Source organism: Pinus tabuliformis, chromosome Q (genome assembly GCF_031772625.1).
Source record: "Pinus tabuliformis cultivar Carrire ecotype Pingquan chromosome Q, CPIR1, whole genome shotgun sequence".
Lineage (NCBI taxonomy): Eukaryota > Viridiplantae > Streptophyta > Pinopsida > Pinales > Pinaceae > Pinus > Pinus tabuliformis.
In genome coordinates this window covers 224352952-224377384 of record NC_142296.1, presented here as the reverse complement: position 1 = coordinate 224377384, position 24433 = coordinate 224352952, and positions in this window count along the sequence as shown.

The window sequence follows — 24433 nt, the reverse complement described above, 5'->3', positions numbered from 1 at the left end:
AACAACTCTGAATGGACACTAGTTTTCCCGGAAACCAGGCCCATACAAGCCAACAGCAATGACTCTCTCTCAATCAATTATTGTAAAATACATTATAAATAGAACTTGTCGAGAGGTGAGAAACATCCTTATTATATCATCTTATTTATGCAAAACAATGTTACTATGTGTGCACTTCTCTTAAATTAAATATCACAATTGTTCCTAGTTATCGTGATGTTTCAATGAGTATGTTATATCAGTAATCATAAGGTTTCCTAAGTTTTCTTTCATCTCATTCACTAGAAATAGGGCCCCCTGTTGCATGCGGGACTATTGTAAAATCCCTTTGCTTTACTCTGTCTTTAGTATGTTTTTTCGCACATAATTTAATACTTTATTTTCTTTCATAGTTAGATTTTGTTTTTTCTCACTATATTTCTTCTTTTGTAGGATAGATCAAACACTTGAATTATATATAAATCACCAAAAATACTTATTTGTCATTCACTTTACCCTCACATTCATTTTCTTAGTTTCACATTGTTATAAATATCATGGTCTCTTGCACCACATCCATAGGCATATTACAGTTTTGATTCATGAATGAACTCTAAATCTAAGCACACATCTTTCAATCAAGTTTCTTAAAGCCACTTTTTCAAGATTAATTTATAAGTTTCAACCACTTAAAATAGATTTACCTTGCTTTCATAGATAGTTGTATTGCTTTCATAGATAAGTTAAAATTGCTTTATTTGATAGTTGTATTTCTTCTTTAGATAGTTGTCATTTCTTTTATAGAATAATTGTTCTTTATTTCATAGTGTGAAATTGTCTTTACTTTTCCTATATTAGAACTTGAATGCTTTCTTAGAATAAGTTTATTGCTTCACTAGAATAGGCTGGTGTTCCCAATTTCATTAGATTAGATTCACTGCGTTAATTACCATAATTTGTTTTGTTTTCACTAGAATAAGAGTTCTGTGCTTTCCTAGAATAAATTATTCTTGTTTTCACTAGATTATAATTTAAAATAGTTCTCTTTATTTCCATTAAGTAATTTCCCTTTTCATTACCTCACTACAATAGTTATTTTCTTGCTTTCATCATAGTTAAGTGTGTGTGATTTGTCTAGATTTCATCTCATAGATAGAAATTTATTGCATTCATAGGCTTTATGGTTTAATTGCTTTCTAGGTTAAGATTCCATTTTTTTCATTCATTAACATTGCATTCTATTTGATTTATTTATATTGGCTAATCATTTATTTCTTGTTATTAACATACTAGGATTCTTCCTTTAGTATTGAAATTGAAATTTGATTTCCTAGCACATATATGGTAGCGTACTTCATAAGTCTACGACCCTGGATTGACATTTTAATGAAAGTAATTTAACACACAATTAAATTACCTGATATCTACTACCAATGAAAACATTCTAGATGAAAACAAGAAACAAGGCAAGGCAAATGCTAAGATATTTACTTTCTTCATTAATGAATGAAACAGAATCATCTAAAAGAGAGAGACCTACCGAAAGCAACCTATCTTTTCCCTTTTTTCTACCTAAGCAAGGAAACTACTCAAAGATAAAGAACCCTAATGTAAATAATTTTTTTTTTTTGCTTTTAAAAGTAAGCATGCAATAAAAGGAGAGTGAAATGCTTAAGTATCAAATCTTTGATTTAGAAACAAATTCTAAAATAAAAGCAACAACCAAGTAACTCAAGTGTGATACCCCTCTTTTCAAAAAAATTCATTCAAAGACAAACTTGCAAAAACTTAGAAATAACAAATCCCTTTTCTTTGCTCTCAAAAGCAATAATAATCTTCCAAGACCTAAGAAATAAGCCAACAACATCCAGAGATGGGTTATAAACTCAAAAAGAAGTTACTACACTGAGAACGAGACCTTACAAAGAAAATAAGATGAAATTTTTTACTTCGAGGAGATATACATTAGTGTTTCTTCAACAAGTAGCATACATAAGTGTTATAGCTCAAAAGCCAACCCTTAAGGTCTAAGAGAAGAAAAACAATATCTAATAATACACAAAAATCACAAGGAAAAAATGGAAACAGATACCTTTTTTATCGCAAGAATTGGTGTATGTTGGTGTAGCCAGCTTGAAATGAAGACTTCCCATAAGTCTTGGCTCCTACTCCCTTCTTTAATCCTACACATACAAACAAAAAAAAAAAAATCCCATCTCCCTGTAATAATAATATTAGTGCACGAACATTAAATCAATCATGAAATACACAATAGAGATACATGAAATATATATGGGACAAGCTTTTCATTACTCTTGAATCGATAATATACTCGAGTACATCGATGAGAACTCTTGCAACACCTACCTTGGTAAATATCCTAACCTATGTACTCACTGGTATTGTGACCTATTTGTACATGCTTATCTTAGAGAAATTCCTCCAACATTTCGGCATGCACTTTTGTTCCTCCCCTATGACTTATGGAGAGATTTGCTTATATATATTTTCCTTATGATTAGCCACACTGAACCTAGACATATTTTTACCATATCTTAGGTTATGATTAAACATGAACAAATCAATCATGACTTTATCAATATCCATTTAGAAGTTTCATTATGTTTCTCCATCTTAGTGGTAGAATGGAATTGTTAGGATTTGTTTCTCCTGAATACACTGATATGGAGCATTGCTAGGTTTTTTGTTTCTCCTTCAGAACTACATAAAATCGTTGAAGGCTCAAAAACCAATTTTAAGGAGTGTTCCACTAAGAACATGTTGACACACTAACTTGGCAAGTGTTGTTCTTCTTCTCTTAGACCTTACGGGGTGGCCTTTTAAGCCATAATAATATTCAATTGCTAAGAGAGAAAATAATGTATACATGAAAGTTTTTCTCAATAAAGGTACATATGTAAATCAACTATAATAAAATAACTTGAAAATAACTTAAATATGTATTCTAAAGAGTATGAAACTAATATAAAAGACTAAAAATAAATGAATTTAAGTTTCTCTCAATCAACAAGCAAGCAAAATAACCCTTGGAGAAAAACTTCACTTAATTTTCACTAGTGAAGTGGCTAATTCTATTGAAAGAAATATTATCCAATGGCTAGGGTTAAGGTCACACATAATGAAAGACTTATAAATAATGCGTTCAAACCAAATATAGAAATAGTGCATACATTTTTGTAACTAATTAGTTGGTTATTGGAGTAAATACATATATAACTAATGGTTCAAGGAGGTCATACATAGGAAGTCCTTATTTTGATGTCTTATTCCAAACTCCACTTAAAAACCTATAAAAACAAAAGAACATGCTACAAGTAAAAAAGATACAAGAAAATATCATGACTACCTTAACTAATTGAAACCAAACAATTAGTATCATACTAACTCTTCATAATTGAATATAATGAAATGCATTGGAAATATGTAGTTAGGGGAGGGAAATAAATGAGTTTTATGTTGATGTAAATGAATAATTATCAAATGAAAGATAATACTTGGTTCTATTCATCAGTACCAACCAGAATCAATACCTAAGTTCCTCCTCCTATTCAATTGAAGAAATGTTCCTCTCAATCCTTACGCAACACATGGAATGGAAGGGTTATTTTTCTCCTATGAAATATGGGAATAGATATGAATTAGAGAAAATAGGGTTTCCTAAAGTGGGAGTTTCCTTAAAATCTTAGGGATGATTTTTTTGCAAAGTCTAACACAAGTTTTCCAACATAAGGGTTCTTTTATTCTCCTCCAACCTAGGCTTGCTTTTATATTACTAGATGATGATTGAGGTAGTCGTTATAGCTCAAAAATTAACACCCTTGGGTTCACTAGTGAAGATGCAGAAATTTCTCTATGGAAGAGTTTAAAAAGCCATACTTTGTGACTTTAACGCTCCCCTCACACTAGTAGGCAAAATTGCTAGCTTCAACAACACTCCAAATGGCTTGGCAAGGAAAACTAGAAGTCCAACAATGCACCAGTTGCACTAAAAAAGGGAAAAAAGTGAGAATGTGAATGGATAAGCACAAATAGGGTCAAAGTTGATCACTATATATGGATAAGGATGAAATTACCATAAATGGTCAACAAAGTTTCTACGTTAAATGTGATCACTCCTCAAAGATATCTATAAAAGAGTTTTCATCCATATAACAAAGGGATAAAATTCTTGTATAATTAAGTTTTGTCGAAACTTAGACATAAGGGCTTCCTTGCAATAATCCATTATGATCAAGTTCATTTCAACAGTGAGTTGTTGTGAGAGGGATACCAAGGATACAAACTACAAAGGACCCATTACAATGGTATAATATAAACAATTGACATTTCCCCGACTAAATTGATGTCTCCTTGTTTGATTTATGTATATGAGTTTTATTTCAATTATGTGCTAATGCTAATAGGTACTACAAGGAGTTGGACTCGGTAAATTTATTTTCTTTGTATAATTTTATAGTGTAGGAAGACTAGGAGAAAATATCTTTGAAGGGCTTTCAAGTTGGATGCAACAAACATTTGCTTCTCTCAATAGAAGGTGCACCTTATTCCTACCCATTTATATTTCCTCTATTTTCATGTGCATGTGTGTGGATCTAATTGAGTATCAACCCTACTATCTAGAAAATCCCTATGTATTCTTGTTGGTGTAAAACAATATACTCTTGTAGATGAAATATCTCCATAAACAGAATTAGTGATTTCGTTGGAGAAGTCCTAGTGGGTCCTTTTCATATTTTTTTTTAGTGTTTAACAATATTTGTTTACTTGTATCACTCTTGTGCAGTCATTAGGAGTCATATAAAAACTTGTATTTGAAGCCCCTATGCCTAAAGACTCCAGATATAGGTTTTACCATTTCATTTCCCCTTTGCATTTCTAACCAAAGCATTGTTCATCCTAGAAACACCTTGGTTTTTCTTGTGACAAAGCATTGTTAGATCTTCATTGCTCAATTTATTTTGTGACTGGGCATTGAGACCTCCAATCAAAGCTTTTGATAGGGTTTACCCTACAAATTCTTCAGTTTCCTTATATGCTTTTGTGCCTAATTGTCGTTTCCCTTTAGATATGTATTGTTATGTCTTCTTTTCTATATAAAACCCTTAGATCTGCCTCAAATAGGTGGATTTGTCTTCCTTGTTAGGGTTTTGAATCCTATTGGTTTTTATTCCCAATAGAGACAATAGGGTTTAGATATCTCTCTACCACCATTATCTTATAACTCTTCACCTCTTTGTTTGCTTGTGAGTGTGAGTAAAATCATAGAATACTTTCTTAGAATGCATGCTTGCTTGTTATTAGGGTTTTGGTTTTAAGTGTGTTTTCCTTGTGTTTCCTTTAGTTTATTTGTGTTGTTTGATTTGTTTGTGATTCTCATTTGTGTTATATGTCTGAACAATAAACAAGAGGTTTGTAAGGACTATCTTCCTACTTGCATTTGAAAATATCTAACATTCCCATAAATAGGTTTCATTGAAAGACAAGAGATTACATGAGCATTTTATGCAAAACTTTCTTTGAACACAAGTAATCACACCATACAAGTTGCACACCATTTATCCTTGAATTGAAAAAAAAACATTAAAATTATTGATAACTAAAATCAATTTAACATCTTTTCTTTTCTCTAGTAGGACACCCAGAGTAGCTTACAATCTAGGGCCTTGGAATAGGTTGGTGAGGTAAACTCTCCAAGGCCACTAAAGCAAACATAGAATATAGAGCTAGGGAGAGGAAATCCATTTAAAATTTCATGTTGCCTGGGAGGCCCTTCTAACAGAAGGGTCAATCATGATGTCACACTAGAGCTAGTGGATTGACCTACCACAATTCACTTGGTCATGGTGGCGTTGGTCCGCGCGTGCTTGAGGGATCTCCTTAGGGATGCTTCAAGCTCGATAACCTATTTTTGCATGTAGATATGAATGATGATTGTTCCCCCAAGTCAAGTAGTTGTGCATGGTAACCTCACTGACCATAATATTAGGAGCCTTAAATGAGTCACGGTGAGGGGAACATCCTTAGTGTACCCATGGAAGAAGTTTATTAGTACTCACTCAATTATGTTGAAGGCTGCCCACACATAATTAAGGGTATTTGCACCAAGAATAAGAGCCATTAAGTAGGATGCCAGTGTAGCTATCCCAACCATATCTTCATAGTTGACTTGGGCATTGATTAACCAAGCTCCAACTATGGGAATATCCCTTTGATCTCTTGGTTTACATGCTTTCTCATTAGATTTGATAGGTGTGTGTTGTTTGGTTGTGTCTAGTGGCCTTAGTATATTTATTTTACACCTTCATATAGATATTTTCTGCCACCGTGGAAAATTTTATCTTGCATCGTTATCGTCACCTTGAGGGCCTTTCTCCCCATGAGGAGGGTCTTCTTACCTGTAGACATAAACTTAACCATTCCACCACCATAGGAACACCTTTTTCAAGGGTCACTTTGTGTGATACTCAAGGGATTGAATCTTTCATTCATAGAGTGGTTAACCAAAATCTTCCACCATATCCTCATTCCACTGTCACTCATACCTCATCACCCATATATTTAGCTGGAGGTGTAGACAATTATGGATCTTCTCACATTCCTTTCCCAAATTCCATTTCAAATAGTACCACTTCCATGAGAACTTAGTGCATCCACACCTATTGTTATTGATTGTCTCCCAAATGGTACATTGATCTAGAAAGTGTTGCTTATGATAACTTCATGTCTTTAGCCCAGTCCTTTGTTAACCATTATCAACTTCCTAATGGGTATGAAAATAGAACCCAACATATTAACTAACTTCCATCATGACACCTCCACCCACAATGTTTGATCATATTCATGAATGGAGAAGGAGACAAATCTTATTCCAAATCGAGTACCCTAATTATTTGTTGCATGAGTTATTTACCAGGTCCCTCTTTCCTAGGATTGTTCAAGATGTTGATAAGTTATAAACCCAAACCGAGGAACAAGCCATCATGTATGCCGATAATTCATACTTGATCTATTCTCAAGAAGGTATGCTATATGAGATCATTCCTAATGCTCCTCGGTCAGAAGCTGATGCATCAAATCACAATCTTAGAACCAATGTCAATGGTGTAGTAGGGTCCATTGACTAACTAGCCACTTAGATGGGTCAAATGAATATCTCTTCTAGTGCCCTGGCTACTAAGTCTACGACTCGACTCTTGGTTTTCTTAATCAAACCTATGAGTTGAAACATTTTTATTCCACATGTATGAAGAATCCTCGGCAACTAGGAGGTAAAAAGAAGAAAAATAAGTCTAATAAACCTTTGAATACTGCACAAGGGCACATCAAACCCAAGGGACCGTTGGGGTGGCACAAAAGAGAAAAAGAAAACGAATAATTTCTCTTACAAGATTTGTGGGGAAGACCACCTTACTCATGAACTTCCGCAAATGGATGAGATCCATTGGTATTTCTCACAACAACCCATTGCTTGTCAACCTATTATTTTGGCTGCTCCATTTTTGTTCCAACAACAACACATGGTTGTGAAGCCTCCACCTCCTCAACAAGGGGGAAGGGTAGTGGTGGGGGGGGGGGGGGGGTGGGGGTTGTTCTTCTCAAAATGACTCATCATCCGTGAAAAATATCTTAATGGTGGAACACCCCATAAACATCATGACTAGAGCGCATACCTATGAGAATCCTACGAGTGGTACTTCCACATCAGAACCTATGAATCCTACTTCGCTCGATGGTCTTCTTGACTTTGATAAACCATCATTGAACACTGTGTTTCTCCTCATAAAGTTGTACTTTGTAAGACTGTTCATAATCCTAATGCAAGGGTCGATCACAACTACATTATAATCTAAGCTCTATCCTAAGCCCTTGCTCCTATGTTTGCACTCATAGTTTGCAAAGTTTCCCAATGCAATGGAAGGAAATATTAACTATTATTGGTGGAGTGGATCCCTCATATTTGAATCTTATAACCTTCGATTCGTCCTCATGGAAATACCATATTCCACATCATTTGGACTTCCATATAATGGTCCATGTCTTTGGACTAGGTGTTCATCAAACAGTCTTGGACGAGGGGGCGTCTACCTATATCATGTCATCAAAGTGTTGAAACTATCTAATATCATTGACTTTATCTCCACCCAATCCTGCATTAAATGTCTTTGATACAAATACCTTGCAACCTCAAAGGGTTTTTCCTGAATTACCTATCAATATTGAGGGAAAAATGATCTAAATTGACGTTGAGGTCATCGATACATTATTAGACTCTAAATTCTTGCTTGAGCAAGGATGGTTTTATGCCATGACCACTATTTATTCATTCGTCTTTTGCATCATGGTGTTCCCCCCATCAAGGTAAAATAGTCATTATCAACTAGTTGACCTTTTACAAGCCTAACTTGTGTTTCCACAATAGTCATTCAATTCCATTTGTAGTAGATTCTTCTTCTACTACTGAAAGAATTTGAGCAGGGATGTTCAAAGACTCTTCATCAATGGGCACTCTTCTCTTGCTTCTTCCAAAACTATCGTAGTCAACCAACACTATTAGCATGACCACGTCCAAAACTTATGATTACAATGGGTTTGATGATCCTTGGATAATCCCTTCTCCTACATACATTGACATGTATGGTGATCAAATGCATTTTATCCCCGCTGAGTTGGCCTATCAATCTATTGAAATGGTGATTGTTGAACCTGAGCCAATTTCTTCCCATGATGTTGAACTTAATTCTTACTCCTCACTCGCATAGTCTATCAATATTTCAAGTTCCTATGAATTCCTTGATACTACGATGCAATCTAATGAAGCCATCTTGGAAACCATGATTATCTTTGATCCACCTTGGAAGAATCTCATCATCGATCATCTTTCCTCCCTTGTTTGTAACACTTGAATAATAACTTTCACAACCTCATTTAATCACAAAATGTCAACTAGGTGTGAGATCCCATCATGACACGTGATGTGTTTTCTAAAGGAATCTTTTCGAATATTTCACCTGTCATACCCATTTATATTTTTGGGAAACTTGGGGTCATGAAAAACATGATGATTTGATTAGATTTCACTCTGAATGAGATATCTACTTATAGCACTCTTTACAAATAATTTTGTGATGTTTTTGCTTCGTCCTATGAATAAATGTTTGGCATCAGCTTATAGAGCATGACATCATCTATTTGATTCCCTTGACAGAATGGGTTTCCAACATAGTTTTTGTAACCAAGAAACATGGTACTATTTATGTATGTGTTGACTATATAGATCTGAATCACACCTATCCAAGAGATAATGAATATGATAGGAATACTCTCCAGGAACCCTCCAAAGAGATCTATATAAAAATGTACTATGCCTAGATATCTAAGCTTGGTGCCCTGTACATATGTAATTAGTGTGCTTTTACTTTTTTATGCATGTGTCTCACATTTTGTTCTATCACTTACCATGTTTGGTACTCAGTTTGCATATGTTTGTATCCCCTTCTATCTACATAGGATATGTTGTATGTGCCAATCATAGTTCTTGGAACATTTATTCCACGTCCTAGGTACTCTTTTCACCCACTGAATAACTTTTGAGTTTAGGGGGCATCTTTCTAGGCCTTCCAATAACAACGTAGCAGAATATAGCGCTATCATTGAACTCTTACCTAAGGCCATAGCTCTAGGCATCCATAAGTTGGTGGTTAATATAGAATCTCATCTCATGTTATTATAATTGAATCGTGTCTATCATGTTTGACATATTATGTTATTTCCTTGTTATCTCAAGGTTTATTTCATTTGCATGAAAATTCATTTGATTATATCATTTATAAACGTGTCCCTAGGAGTTAAATGCATTGGTTGAGTCATTGGCTAACTATGTATTGGAATATAATATATCACATATTTAACACCAAGATAATTGAACATGCATGTACATAAAACACATGGGATAGAATGCATCACCATCAAGACATCCATAAGTACAAAACTGAAACCTTGCTATATGTCGAACTTAGTTTTCATGCATCATCCAAAACACATAAAATGGTAAAGTGCCAAAATTGGGCTCACAAGCCCAAGATCTTAAGGTCATAAATAATACACTAATGCCCCCAAAAATACCTTGAAGGGAGCATACATAGTCATATACAAGTATCCTACATCTAATTATCATCATAGTCTCTGTGTGCCTAGTGTAACAGATCCATCCTAGCCACCTGACAGAGAAGTTAACCATCCTACTCGACACATGTACAGTGTGATGTTTCATGTGCCATGTTGGGCATGGAATCCACCCAAGGCATGTTTTGGGGCCAAAGCCCATGTTTTGACCAAATCTTGTTGTAAAGCTCCGCGAATTGCGGGCATGGGGCGCGAAAGTATGATAGAGTCACAGGGTTTTCCACCCTAGTTTTGTAATGTAATGTCTGCTGGATAGACCTACCCATGGTTCGCGGACCATGGGATTGTATAAATAGAGTGAGGCTCTAAGTGTAAAAGGGGAGAAAAGAGGGAAGTAGGAAAAAGTCTAAGTGATTGAGTCACAAGTTGAAGTGTGCCTTTGGGTCGTAGAGTAGGAGAAGGCTGTGCAATTGAGTGCGCAAAGGCCTAATAGTCCATAGTTGAGTGTGCGGACCCCTGCAGCTGAGTGTGTAGGGCAAGTTGAGTATGTAACCAAGGAAGGAATTAATAAAGAGAAGTTTAGTCATAATTCTATGTATATGTTCTTGGGTTAATGCATGTTTGATATAATTTTCAAATATATTGTTTATTTATTGCGCGCACCTGTATGAATGGTTTACGTTGTTAAGTATAACTTAAAGCACACAAGTAGGCTAAGATAATCAAATAACATTGGAATACTAGTAAGGTCTTTGGTAATAACGCAGAGCACGACGTTCAACCCCTGGGTAGGGTTGTGCGAAGGCAATATATCAAGGTGCGAGGTACAGGAAAGTGCACGAAGAAACCTGCGGAGCGCGGCTTTCAACCCCTAGGTAGGGTTGTGCGAAGGCAGTATATCAAGTTGTGAGGTACGGGAAAGTGCGTGAAGCAACCTGCACACAAGGTCAAACCGCAGACCACTTGAACTCATCAGACATCTCCAGGGTGCGAAAACCTGGTTCTAGCACCCTCCCATACTACATCAAGTGAGACCTTAGTCTGCGCTCTACGGATTGTTGCCGAAATGGCCAGTAGTACTAGGATTTGTTTAGCTAAATTAACTCTGAACCTGGGTCAGGCCCTAATAAGACAACAAATGGTTCCGTTGCCGGGACCGGGATCTGCATAGAGATGTCTGATGTCGTATCACTGGAATCCGACAAAGAAAGGAATTGAAGAGTGGTTGGACAGAAAGATCCATGAGTTCGTGGCGCGGGAAAATAGGAATCCATGATTATCGAAGGAAGACTGGTTAGATTGCTACTTATACACGGAAATCCATGAAATTTTCTTTGCATCCTTCCCCTCTAAGTTGTACGAGCAAATTACGAAGCTAGCAGACAGTCAAGGAAGGTTTAGGCTCAACAAACCTATTGTGTGGACTCCAGAGTTGATGCGCAGACTGGAAGCATCGGAAGATAAGATCACACATGTTGTCGATCACTGGCTCGATCGAATTATAGGAGGATTTATCACCGAGTTCAAGGTAGATACTTCAGCCAGCTATAGTGAGGTGGAATGACGCTTCCTCAAAGGACCGTGAGTTAAGTACGCTAAATCTTTGAACACTTGGATTAAAATGCTACTGTGTGAAAAGCATGTTATGTGAATAAACTGATGTTTGGGGCTACGCGAAGTGGGAGGATCTATAGAAACAAAGGTAGCGCAGAACTAGAAACTAGCCCCTTGATTCAACCTCCACGAAAAAGCAAGGAAGAGCTCGCGAAGGTTCCACCAAGAAGTGCGATCAGTTTGACAAAGCAACAAATTCCATGCATACCACTCCCACCTACACCACCACCAGTTTCACCATCTTCACCCACACCACCTCTGCCACCACCACTATTCAATATGGCAAGTGCGATAAAGTTGTCGGTGTTCAAAGGAGTAGGAAATGAAGATCTAGACCAATTTTGGTTCGTGGTAAGGGCTGTATGGGAAGCGCAGGGAGTCACGGATGACAATATAAAGAAAGCAGAACTGGTTAGCGCTCTGCAGGATCGCGCACTGACTTGGTAAATTAAGAATTCCAATGACAATCTGAACGCAGAGATCGCAGATATCCAAGCTGTGTTAAACAAGGAATTTAGCAGGCTAAAATCAGAGACACAGTCGATCATTGGATTTAAGGAAATCGTGATGCTTCCAGGCGAGACCCCCGGGAGTTGGATCAGGGACTGAAGTGTACAATTCGTCAAGCCAATATGACCTTGACAGATGGGAAACGCCACGCATGGTTTGTAGCATCGTTAATGCCGCATCTAAGGAACGGGTTGTCACAGCAGAAGCTAACCACTCAGGCCAAGGCCTTGGAGATCATGATGAGACTGCACGAGACCCTGATATAAGATCTTAACCTGGGAGTTCAAGAGATCCATGCGCAATTGAAAAACTTGTGCCTTGAGATGTAGAGTTTGAAACAAGACTTTGCGCAAATGTAGAAGGGAGAACATGTGGATCCATTCCTCACGAAGCTGGAGGAAACCCATGATGAGTTGTCGATTATGGGGTATACTCCTTAGGATTCAGAGTTAGTGAGACTAGCTCTAAATTCTATCTTGGATGAATGGCAAGTCTTTGTCCATAGTATCTTAGGTAGAGTAGCATTGCCAAATTGGGACGAGATGTGGGCAGCTCTGAAACAAGAAGAGATGAGGAGAGACCTAGTCAAGGTCAAACTTGACAGAAGCAACAACGACAGTGGGTCGAAGTCCAAAGTAGAGGAGGAGGATAACGCAACCCTTGCATCAAAGGGACAATAGGGGCAAAAAATATGAAAGAAGGACACCTCTAAGGTGAAATGTGTTAGATGTGGTGAAATGGGCCACTATGCATCCTCGTGTCCTTTGAAGAAAATGGACAAGGATGAGAAGCATGATCCTAAGGTTGTAGCTGCAAATATTGAACAAGAAGAGGAGTTCGCCATGACAGCCAAGATACCTCCAAGAGGGAGGTGGGCTGATATAGAATTGTAGTTTAATAGAGCTACAGATGGGAGGGATCCTTGAGGAGCCCGTCTCTTGGATCATCACCTTGCTACAGGAGCCCATGATCAATAGTAGCAGGATGGAGGATTTTTCAGTTGATGCCATGGAGTGTTGATTCAACAGATGCAATAGTTAGTAGCACCAGAACATGAGCAATGCAGAGCAGAGAGGCAACAGTGCATGGAGGAACAATGCAGAGCTTCAGTAGCGCAGTGGCTTTAGAAGACAGTGTGGGACTAGCAGCAGTCAAGCTTTCATCACCGAGGTGTATCCACTGGATACTTGTCCAGTCTTGGGTGTTTTCAGTTGCTTCTCTCAACAACTGAATTGCAGTATGGATGCAGTGTTGGCAGTGGTAGTGCTAGCAGCATAGCAGATGTAACATTTGAGAGGAGTTGTAGCATTGGCAGTGGCAACAATACAGTAGCAGCAACATCGTAGTATTTGGTGGAGAGCATGTCAGACATTAGCATCGCAAAGGATGATGCTTCAGAGTCAGAGCTGTATGCAGTAGCAGTGTATTGCTAGAGCACATTCCTCGCTAATAGGGAGTGTTGATTTGGGGTAGCATTGGATATGCTCTAAGCCTCAAATTTTGCAGGGAGGCTTGGGAACATGTTTTCCAAAGAACCCAGAAAGTGTTTTGGGAAATCCACCCATAAGTGATTTTATTAAAATAATTAATATTTTTAATGGGGTTCCTAAGTCTAAACTTAGGAAAATTAAAATATTAATGGTTATTAATCTGATCATGGGTGAAGCTTCTAGAAAAAGACACGGATCAAGCCAAAAAGATTTGAGCCTTTGATTAAGATTTAATTCAGGCTGTTGGTTTCCCAATAGGAAGATATAAGAAGGGGCTTGAGGGTCATTTGGAAAACATATCAAGAGATCAAGGAAATCGATTTTCTAAAGTGAGAAGTTCTGAGGAGGAAAAACATTATATACCTAGGGGGGATAATATGGGTACAAAGGGAGGTGCCCAAGGGAATAATGTAATAATGGGATGGGCCATAGTAATAAAGAAGGTGGTTAACCCGCATCATGTAAGGTACCACAAGTAGTTAGTAATAATGTAATGGGCCCTTGGTATTAATTCGATGGTATGAGGGAACCATGGTAATAACCCATGGTATTGTATGTATGAGGCCTATATAGAGGCTAGAGACTCCACATGGAGAGATGTGAAGGAATATTGTATGAACAGGCATATGGCTTGTGGAGTGTTCTCCTTCCTTAAGGAGTGAATGTATGGTGTTGCCCTACCTTAAGGGTTTGATATTAATAAAGTGAAGCATTTCTATCTATTTCTATCTTATTATTTCTGGGTATATTTGTGTTCTCATATATTTTCAGATCAGATCTATAACAAGTGGTATCATAGCTATAACAAAAAATCGATTGAGGAGATTTCTTGCAGCAGAAGGGCAGTGAGAATCCGGAAGAAGGAATTTTCAGACAGTACGAGGCAGAGGTAGGATAGTAAGACGTCCAAAGGAAGGCTGACGTTGGCCCACACAATGTTGACATAGAGGCAGCGCAGTCCTTGAGGGGAAGTCGAGTTTTCTGCTAAGGGAAGTCGAGTTTCAGTTGACGGCAGTCGGGGTGTGAGTACGAGAGGTAGAAGATCGATTTTCTTAGCTAGTAGAGGATTTGGAAGAGGGGCAGTGTAATACCTAAGAGGGGTGACACAGAAACTACAGGGAGTGATGCAGCTTTGCGCAAAAGCCACATAGAGGGTGACGCAGAGCCTCCAGTTCAACAGGATCAATCATTGATTCTCCTTGTGACAGGGTGAGATCATTTCACATGTCTTTTGTTCAGTATTCTCTTTCTATTAGATTGCTAGTTGAACATCCTAGAATTGTACTCAATTTTTCTCCTGCATAATAATAAAACCCTCAGAGTTGCTGCACTGGTTTTCCCGCATTGGGTTTTTCCGGGGACTTTTGTCCAAAAATAATGGTGTCCTATGTGTTTATATTTTCCTTGCTCAGATTCTATGTTTCAGAATCATATTTAATTTGGTGTAGGTTGCTTCAATAATTTACTTCAATATTTTAAGAAGAAATCTGAAATAAGTTTGTAATGTAATTTACAATCTAGGTGAAGTAGATTCACTTGGTTGCAATAGGATTCTTTAGATTGTTAGATATAGGAACTTTCACATGGATTTTCATGATACAGTTCCAAATTTGCAGGGTTATTAGTAGCTATGTTTACAGTTATTTAGAAATAGGAAGAACACAGACTCTTAGGTTTACAAAGCATGGTTGGTTAGACTTATTATTTTTTGTTTTTGGATGGCATATTTTGCAATTAGGTGGCCAATAGATTTGGTTTCCCTCTGGGTAGGTTGAGACCACCTAACTCCCAGACATATGGATGTAACTTGCTTTATTTCGAAAATTAATAGAAAGGTACCACCAAGCTGTTACAGGGAAAAGTGTATACACAGAACTGCTTATCCCACTAAGGTGTGATAGCTACCTTAGAAACAAACAAAGCAAAGCTACTTTCATTTTTCCTTTATGAAGTATAGATGAGAGAAGAACAAAGAAGACCAACCTCTGTCTTGCGCTAATCTCCTAGTCCGATTCCTCTCTCCCTTGATAGTCTTTCGCTACTTGTTCCCTTGCATGCCCAGCTTCACAAAGTACCTGTAAGATCACAGTAGCATAGCACTATACAAGAACATGGATCTATAATCATAAACAATCTAGGATCAGATGTAAATTGACCATACGAATGCAGCAAACATGAATGACACAAGAGTATGGAGGAAAATTTGAATAGCTTTTATTGATAAAAAAGAAAGAGCCAAGGGGAGTTACAACCAGTTGTTCTGACCCAGCATCATCCTCTCAGCAAGGAAGCCCCTCTTCACCTCATACAAAGCTTAGATCACCCAACAATCTGATGTTGTCTCAAGAAACCAACAGCAATTCCTTACAATATGCAAAATTCCAGCCTATGGATCTCTGGGATGAGGGATCCATATATAGATATCTGTAAGGGAGATGAGTCAGCTTGTGATTTGATTAGTGTCTTCCCTCTTACAGTTCTTGCTTCCACTTGGAGATTGATGATCTCTTACTCATCCTTTGTCGAATTCAGAGAGGCAAGTGTCACAGGAGAAGTTTCTGGAAGTTTCCATGCCTCTCCACCTCGCGGAATGACACTGCCATTTGTCACTTCTCGCCCATCGCACCCCATAGAAGGGATTTTTGAAATGCAACACACCCACATAGTGTGTTTAGGTGAGATGCAACGCACTTTGCCTATGGAGCAGCTGAAATGATCCTATTTTGACCAATTCTGAGCAGTTTTTCATGGAGAACTTCTGGGAGAAGCTGTAATCAGTTGAACTTGTTCCTTTAGGGGTTAGAACAACACTTTTAGGGACTTAGGAGCCCTTGGTTTATGGACATTTCATGCTTGGGGTTGTAGTGCCCAAAAATGTCTATAACAGTTGCCCCCTAAAGCATGAGGTCGTTAATCTTTTGATGTCGGGTGAAATGCTTTATTATGAGGATCTAAAGTTCTTTCAAGCTGGGAGGAGACCTGTAATAAGATATAATACAATACATTATCTTCATAATATTTTCATGATCTAGCTGAGGTGGGCATTCCCATGCTCAGCTTTATAAATTCATTTTCATGTACATAGGGCAGACAATCGTCTGAGTGTAGACTAATGATTCTGGTAGAGCCATCATCCCTTTGATTGGATGATTATCTGTGCAGCAATGATGTACATTTGGTGTCTTTATTTCCCTGAATGTATATCGCAGCCCGGATGGATGAAACTAGATTCGGGGTCTTCAATCTCGTTCGATCTTCACTCGAAGTACAAGTCGATCCATGTGAGAGATGTTCTGGAGTCGAACATGGAAAGACATCGCCTGATTACCAGCCAATGATGTGAGTTGTTAACAGGTGCAAGAGGAATCACCGATAATGATAATGACCCTCAAGGTACTACAGTACAATTCACGTGGTGTGAATAAAGGACTTGGCATCGAACACCACGCAAAATCTTTCGGTCGAAGGTCATTGATGTAAACCTGTCGCCGGAAGTGAGAAACTTGCCATTGAGGCATGCAAGCTTCAAAGTACTGAATGGGGTGTTCCTAGATCGACTTATTGGATAATGAGCTGATGTCGACAAGAAGCGATCCGTCATAGGAGGGCCTTAATGAATCCCACATCAATGACACAGAACGGAGCAAATGATTTTAATGGAGGTGAAAATGATCTGGTGATATAAGGTTCAGGGTGGCGGTCATGAAAGAACAGAGTATGAATGTATTGTAGTGGGTGAGACACAGGTGAAATCTCTGAATGACTTCTCTTGAACATATCGGCGACACTGACATGATGGATTGGTAGCATTACCCCAAATGTGGATGGTGTGATGGGACCATGGCGATGTGACCGGTGAATGAAACAACCGAACCCGACTTGGATGCAGAGTGAAAGTGTCATGTTCAAGAGCGACTTGCTACCAACAAAGTTTCTTCAAGTTTTCTTCCCAATTTTTCCCCAGCCATTGCTGACCAGTACCTCTTTATTTTTGTCAAGCTTGAGGAGGATAACATATGCTTGTTCTATAATTTGCCCTTCGGGCAAACCCATCGCTATGTTTTAAGGAGCCTAGCGATAGTAAAACTCGTTCTCTTCTATAGACAAGTTTGTCGCTATTAAGTTTTAACGAGTTTAACGACAAAGATAACTCGGTCCTTTTCAATTTTAGAGAGTCTGAAAAGGAACGTAAAGGCAACTCCAAAATTCTTTTTTCGTCATCTAATCCCTTAAGTTTGAAAAAGTATAAAACAATACAGAAGGGATGAATTTTCGATCCTTTTAACGAGCTGAACAAAACAAGCGCTCGATATTTTTGTGTAATAATCCCTCAGGTCCAAAAAGATTAAAATCTAAAGGAGGGATAGCACTTCCGGTCCCTTTAACGAGCTGGAGAGGCCAATGGCTCGGCAATCTTTTCATATTTTACGAGTCAGTTGAAAAGAGCTTAAAGGAGACTCGTCTTTTGAGGAACGAGTGATAAAAATGGGTAGCAGCTGATTCCAGGTAAGGTTTGGAATGTTCCAATCACGGCAGTGTTACAAGGATGGCTATTGAGATCACTCTTCGCAGCTGTTCCTCAAAAGGGGTAAACAATCAAATGGAGGTGAATGATCGGCCAATACAAAGTGGAGGTGATGGTGAGAACACGACCAAGGCTTTTAAAGGCTGAAGTACTACATTCACGCTGGTTATTTACTGGGGAATAGTTCATTTTTTAATGAGCTTAAACGCGGGGGGAAACATTTGCTCATGGCTTATGTTTATTTTTTAACGAGCTTGAACTATGCGCTAAAATTGCTCGATTAATCCAGTCATATAATAAGAATGTCCCATTTAAAAACGACAATTTTTAGAGTTTTGCCCCACATCCTTTCTTTATGCAAGTTAGGAAACGACCAATCCTATGAGTTTAAAGGGTTAGAGGACCTACAAATTTAAAAAAAAAAAAAATAGTCGCTCTTCGCTTGCATGCCAAAAGGTTTGCATGCCCCCAGGTATAAAATAAAGTTTCAAGGCCACCTTTTGTTCAAACTGACAAAACATTTGTTTTATCAGGAAAGGTAATCCTCTTTCAGGTTACCAAAGATTGTTCCATTCACGGTGCAAACAAATCATTTCTTTGGCGATGTCTACCGAAAATAGACAAAGGTGAGTGGAGGAGGCTACTCCAATCACGTAACTTTGACAAGAGAATCTTATTCCAGAATAACTCCCCCTTCCAATCACGGACGGGAGTACAGACCAGTCATATATTTCTCGCGGAAACCTACCCTATACCCAAAGTTTTCCTGCCGAAGCAGACCAGGGTGCATGCCCCCTGGGTTTCAGTCATGTCTCCTGAATCACTCACGCTCATCAGGTGGACGGACTGGAGATTTATGGGACATTCCTTGTGTGAAAAGACCATTTAGGGATGGTATATGACTATTTGCTCTATATGATCCGGGAAATGAAAGTTGGTCTACGAGCTTGACCACTCTTCCTTCGTGCGAAAAACACATCACTCTAAAGAGTGATGAGACAATGGCTCCCATGAAATAAATATAGTCTCGTCCAAGGAGTAGATTATAATCCAGGGGTCCTTGAACTACCATTACGTTCATTTGAATGGTTTTCCCTCTCAATGTTATGGGCACATTGGGAAGGATCCCTAACGGTCGACTGGTTCCTTTGTCAAAGCCTGTTAGATTTCTCATCTCAGGCAAAAGCGATGGCGAACCAAGCGCTTTCCAAGCAGTCGAGGAAAGGATACTCACAGAAGCCCCTTCATCTATGATGGTACCAGTCATAACCATTCTATATATTTGAGCAATAATTCGGAATGGTACACTAGCCGGTAAACGGGGTTTTCCTAGTTGATTCCAGTCGAAGGATACAACTAGGTTGCTTGGAGGTGGGACCGAATAGACGGTCGGGCATGACTCTGACGAACTTCCCTCCTGCGGTAAAGGAATGGGTAAATTGCCCCCATGTTCATCGGAGTCTGTGCTTACGAAAAGAATTTGGACGGTGTCATCTTTATTCTCTTCTGTGATTGTATCATCTGAAGACGGAACCTCTGAAGGCAAGACCGGGTCAACTGCCGCCTCGACCTTTTGACTTTCGTCTGGTGTGGATTCAGATGGTTTTTCTTCGATGATAGAAACTTCGGCCGACCACCTGGGCGGGTCAGCCGGATTCTCAACTAGTGACGGACTCGGCAAGAGTTTTTTATATCCAGGAGGAAGTCGTAATGGTGAAACCGGACGATCATCCAAAACTCTTTTAGCCTCGTCTAAGAAGGGACAACAGTGGACGGCATGATCACCTTCGCACAGTTTACAAGGAAATCTGTATTTTCCTTTTTGTCCTGGGGCTTCACTTTCACTAGTTGACAGTGTGTTTTCAACATGATCATCAGAGGTTGATGACACCGGGTTGCGCAAACGAGGAGATCAGTCCCTTAAGATCAGAGGGATGCAAGGACAATCTCTATGATAGTGGTCTCCTTTGCAAATGACACATGGCAATTTAGGCCTGGTCGGTGCAGTGTGTGGATTTTCGCTAGACAACGCTTGGTTGCCCCCTTTCGCTTTTGGCTCCTTCTTCTTCTTCTCTTTCTTTCTTCTTCTCAGGTACTTGATTTTTGGCTTTACCAGCCCCATCAAGCGAAGAAGAAGGAGGAGAGGAAGAATTGGAGGAAGTAGAAGGTTGGTGGGTAACTCTGGATTCGTCTAGTTGCTGACTCGATTGTTCAGGAATTGTGGTGTTCTAAACGATAGAGGTTGAGAAGAGCCATACGGGCAAGCCGATTGTCAGTCCTGGAAGCGACAATGTGGCCATATGGGGTGCACCAACATCTCCCCAAGAGGAGAAGGGACTAGGATTTCCTCCAAGGGGAACTCCTTGGTTGGTGGACTCCATTTTCTCAACCTAAGATCAACGTAGGAAAGGGTGATGATTATTTCGTTTAAAATAAATTTTAGACGCTTTGACACAACTTGTTTTTTCAATTTTTAAGAGTCGAGAAAAAACAAAAGATGACTCTAGTCACCTTCGATTTTTAAGGAGCCTGAAGTGACAAGTGCTCAGATGGACCTTTTCCGTTAAGGAGTCTGAAAAGGAACGAAAGGGACTGCTCTAGAAATCTAGGTAGAGGGATTACCAAACCAATCGCAAAACTGCAGAATACTTTTTACGGTATGGCAGTCAATCTTCCCGAATGTTGTGTTCAGTTCATTGCGATCGATAGGGCAGTAGACACGGCTTCCTATGGATAAAGGATTAAGCCTATTGGGGTCTCCCAAAATATACTCGACGGTACGTGGGAGCACAAGTCTGTACTGGCACTTATCGTCTCAAAGTGGAGGAATCACCCAACCATCAGTGAGAACAACAGTTACCAGGCTTTACGATGCCGGAATACATCTCTAGCCTAGACTTATAAATGTTGTGCTTTAGGTTCCAAAGCGTTGTTAGATTCATTGAATTTATTTTATAGTTGATCTTGTTTCTGAAGTTTTCCTTTCGGGTTCACCACGAGATGTAGTATAATTCCTAAAATGAAATCTAAGATGATAAACAATCTTTTTATCTTCTTTGTGCAATGAAAATCCTAGCTACTAAGGAAAGAAAGACAGAATTCTTTCACAAAGAGCAAAGAGCACACTCTAAATGCACTTTCCTAAATCAAACCAATCAGACAGTCTAAATACAAATGCACATGCATGTATTTGTTTTCGGCTTTCTTAGTATGTGAATGGTAAAAAGAAAGCTAATGCACAAATCTGAATTACTTTTCAAGCAACAATTACTAACAAGTTTCTTTTCGAAATCAGAAATGGAGACAATCACAACACTTTACGATTTGGAAATGAATACTTGCTTTCGACACTAGAAAAATTACAAATTCAGACCAAATACAATAGTAGCAGGATAATCGACTATCTACAGCAACCAAACTCTTTCCTATGCCTAAAAACGACACTTGCGACACTTTCAAATCAAAGGACGACAGTACGATTACGTTACTTTTGCAAAGGAGAACTGAAAATGACCCAACAAACACACAAAAACATTTACAGTTCTTTTGTACAAAGGAGGCGGAATAACAGCAAAGAAAAGGAGTTTCAAACAGAGATATACTGATCACAGGCAACAAAATTCATGAATAGAACTTGAAAGAATGAACTATAGAAACCAAAACTGTACAATGCCTAGTCTGATCAGCGCACCTGTAACACAGGGAATTTGAAATGCAGCGCACCTACTACACTCGGGAAGTGCGCTGAATTTCAGATTCTCAGAACAGTACCTGCGCTGGGCTAGAGACGAGACTTTGCTTGGGTTCCGGGTCACAGTTTGCAGTTCAGTTCATGGGTTTTGGCCGAGCAAATGGTAATCATTAATGCAACAATCAGGGGTAGATCTAAGGAGGATCTAAGAGCTATCACAAAGGGCAATCAGAGAGTTCGTAAATCAGTTGTTTAATTTATAAACAAATCCTGGAGATTGACTGAAGCGGCATTTATCTACTTTGCATTTGCATAGCAAATGCAGTTCGAAAGCTACCTGGCTCGACTTCAGGCTTCGTCTGTAAGTTTATAAAATAGACAACAAGGAAGATAAACAAACAAACTAATTCGTCCCCAGCGGAGTCGCCATTTTGTTACAGGGAAAAGTGTCTACACAGAACTGCTTATCCCACTAAGGTGTGATAGCTACCTTAGAAACAAACAAAGCAAAGCTACTTTCGTTTTTCCTTTATGAAGTATAGATGAGAGAAGAACAAAGAAGACCAACCTCTGTCTTGCGCTAATCTCCTAGTCCGATTCCTCTCTCCCTTGATAGTATTTCGTTACTTGTTCCCTTGCATGCCCAGCTTCACAAAGTACCCGTAAGATCACAGTAGCATAGCACTATACAAGAACATGGATCTATAATCATAAACAATCTAGGATCAGATGTAAATTGACCATACAAATGCAGCAAACATGAATGACACAAGAGTGTGGAGGAAAACTTGAATAGCTTTTATTGATAAACAAGAAAGAGCCAAGGGGAGTTACAACCAGTTGTTCTGACCCAGCATCATCCTCTCAGCAAGGAAGCCCCTCTTCACCTCATACAAAGCTTAGCTCACCCAACAATCTGATGTTGTCTCAAGAAACCAACAACAATTCCTTACAATATGCAAAATTCCAACCTCTGGATCTCTGGGATGAGGGATCCATATATAGATATCTGTAAGGGAGATGAGTCAGCTTGTGATTTGATTAGTGTCTTCCCTCTGACAGTTCTTGCTTCCACTTGGAGATTGATGATCTCTTACTCATCCTTGGTCGAATTCAAAGAGACAAGTGTCATAGGAGAAGTTTCTGGAAGTTTCCATGCCTCTCCACCTCGCGGAATGACACTTCCATTTGTCACTTCTCGCCCATCGCACCCCATAGAAGGGCTTTTTGAAATGCAACGCACCCACACAGTGCGTTTAGGTGAGATGCAACGCACTTTGCCTATGGAGCAGCTGAAATGATCCTGTTTTGACCAATTCTGAGCAGTTTTTCATGGAGAACTTCTGGGAGAAGTTGTAATCAGTTGACCTTGTTCCTTTAGGGGTTAGAAAAACACTTTTAGGGACTTAGGAGCCCTTGGTTTATGGACATTTCATGCTTGGGGTTGTAGTGCCCAAAAATGTCTATAACACAAGCTTACAAAAAAAATGTATATATGTTTAACCTATTATGTTTAACCCATTATTCATCATTAAATAATAGTCCTAATGATGGATCCATGTTGGGATTTGAAACGTTGACAGAAAATGGTTTTTACTGTGGGTTCTTCGGTTACTAAGTTAGAAGTAAAGTTATAATTTAGTTAATTCATGACTTAACACACAAAACTGATAGATATCTAATAAACAATAGTTACATCAATACAAAATAGATTAGTATATATAAAGGGTTCCAACCCTTAAATCTGTTATGCGTAAGCTCACATAAGCTAAATTTCCTATATCAATTGAAAAGGCATAGATACTTTGAAACTATCTCCTTTGCTTACAAAATAACTTACATATTGTGTTGATTATTAGAAACATTGCCTTCATGATTTCAAAAGTGACTTTTCCTTCTTATGTGTTAGTCCTTTTTTGTTAATGAATTATTTCATTTTGTTACTAAACCTTTATCAAATCTCTTATTGCAACGAATAATCCCTAAGGTCTTTTTTCAATTTGTTTGCTTGTTTGAGTTGGGTCATACTTGACATTAGGGTTTGAACTTTTGTGTATGATTGATTGCTTGAGTTAGTTCATTTTGTTACTAAACTTTGCTAAGAACTCTTAAGGTGATGAATAAACCATATAATCTTTCTCATTGAAGAAATTTGGGTCATGGTACTTGTATTTAGTGTTTATTTTTTGTGTATGATTTATTGCTTTGTGTTGTTTACATGTTTATGCCATTAAATGTATTTGAAATAACATCTCTAAACTTGTTTTAGAGTAGTTAAATTAGCTTTGCTTCTTGTGAGTTAGTTCCTTATGATACTAGACATAACTAAAGTTCTTATGGCATGTAATATCCCCAATTTTGATTTTTCATTTGAGGGGATTAATGGAGTTTATTGGGGAGGTGCTAAATATATCACAATTTTGTAATCTCTGCATTGGAGACATTTACCTAGGGGGGATAGTATGGGGTACAGAGGGAGGT